We start from the raw sequence: 2,125 nt of genomic DNA on the forward strand, positions 1-2,125 counted from the left end.
GCAAGATTTCTCTGGTGCTTATCATTCAGCTCGATATTAACTACGGGTGACACATACAGGCAGTCATGAGACCCTTTAAGAATGTAGCAACCAGCATGTATTTGATCCTTATCGAAACTGCTCAGGCTATATAGTTCAGCCTTCTGGGCTAAAGGTGAACATTTTTTTGCTTCCATCCCTCATCATGATTTTCGTGGCTACTAAAGACTGTATATATACCGTATATATAAACACACATATGTATATTGACAGTTTATTAATTAGCTTTTGGTTGGGGATTGAGATATCAGTCTCCAAGGGACATATTTCTAAAAATTTATCATTGCCAGTCTCTGCTTATGTCTCTGATATTTTAGAGATTGCTGCCAGTGCTACAGAGATCAACCTTCCCGGTTTGCTGGGGAATGTCCTGATTCTAGCACTGAAAGTCCCATTTTATGAGAAACCCCTCATGGACACATGAAAAGTCCGGTTGTTCCCCACTCTTGCAGTAGGTTTAGGGAGAGGTGCAAAAGCCATGAGGCAGCCCACAAACGTAGAGGCTGAAAGCAACAGTGTTTTTAGTGTCTAAGGGCTCGGACACAAGTTATCCACTTTCTGGAGCTCTGGTTGCTGTTTTTTCCCTGAGGCTGGTGTTGGCAACCTTGATTAGCTATTCACAGTAACAGATCATCCATTGTTGCCTTATTCCTGGTGATTCAATTGAAATGGAAAATTTAAATGCCTTGTAACAATCTGGTTTTGGTTTTGCCTATGGATTAACTATTGTCCTTTGTATCAATATAGCGCTAGTTTGATTTTTAACATTGTGAATACTGTGACTATATTTTCTAACAATTCAGATAGTGAAAAAGAACAGTTATAGTACCTACACCAGCAAGACCTACACATCGCTGAAAAAGAAAGCTCACCACCTGTACTATTTTAAGGAGAAGCAGATAGGAGAACCCATTACAATAGGATTAAGGAGGTGAAGAACCAAATCAGGGCTACTGCACAATTTGCAGAAAAGAATTTGGGATTGAACCTGGAGAAGAGCAAGTGAAAGCAATGGCTTGGAGAATCTCACAGACCCAGGATAAGAAAGGCAAGTATTTCTAAATCTAACAGTTTTTCATCTCCTCAAAAGACACCATTATTCAGTGTAAAATAGTTGATGTTTAATTAGCATTGGTACCCCAAACCAACTTGGATTAGCATGCATTACTCTATCTTTCTTTGATTGTTTCATGAAACTGAATAAATACATATTTCCCATTCAGAGGTTACAACTAAAATGTCTTGTTGGCAAACCAAGGGGAAATTTTGATGACAGATATGTTGGAACCTTTCAGTGTACAGCTGATTCTGACAGGTCCTACCAACAGTCATGCTTTCTCCAGAGTTATCAAGTGATGCCTCAAATCAGAGCAACAACAAAAATGTTCTCTCTAGCTCTTAGGCATCTTGAGTTTTTACAATACTTATTTAAGTCATCTCTACCCCCCACGTGGGACTTGAACCGATGACCCTGAGATCAAGAGTCCCATGCTCTTCCGACTAAGCCAGCCAGGCACCGCTAGGCATTTTGGTTTGTAGCAAGGAGTTTCAAAAGATCATCCCGATTTGGATGAAGATTTTAATGAAGCAGTGTAATACATAAAATCAAAGATTGTTTCTATCTTGTCTAAATGCAAACTACACTTTGGTCATGTATCTGCGTCTTCAGCAGACAGTGTAAATGCAAATGTTGGCAAATTCCATTTCATATATATATATATATATATATATATTTATTTTTTTTTTTTTTTTTTTTTTGTTTGTTTTTTTTTTTTTGAGACAGAGAGGACATAAGCGAATCAGGGGCAGAGAGAGAGAGAAGCAGGGCTCCCCCAGGGCTCATTGTTTACCCGAAGTGGGGCTCATACTCACCTGAAGCAGGGCTTGTGCTCACCAGATGTGAGACTCAAATTCACAAACTGTGAGATCATGACCAGAACTGAAGTCAGGTACTTAATGACTGAATCACCCAGGCGCCCCAGTTTATAAACTTCTTACCAAAGAAAATGAAGAGAAGTTCACCTGCTAAGTGTCCTCATTGCATACTTTGTACCCAACACACACAAAAAAAGTGATTTGTTTTCAT

The sequence above is a fragment of the Panthera uncia genome, chromosome F1 (assembly GCF_023721935.1).
Source record: "Panthera uncia isolate 11264 chromosome F1, Puncia_PCG_1.0, whole genome shotgun sequence".
Classification (NCBI taxonomy): Eukaryota; Metazoa; Chordata; class Mammalia; order Carnivora; family Felidae; genus Panthera; species Panthera uncia.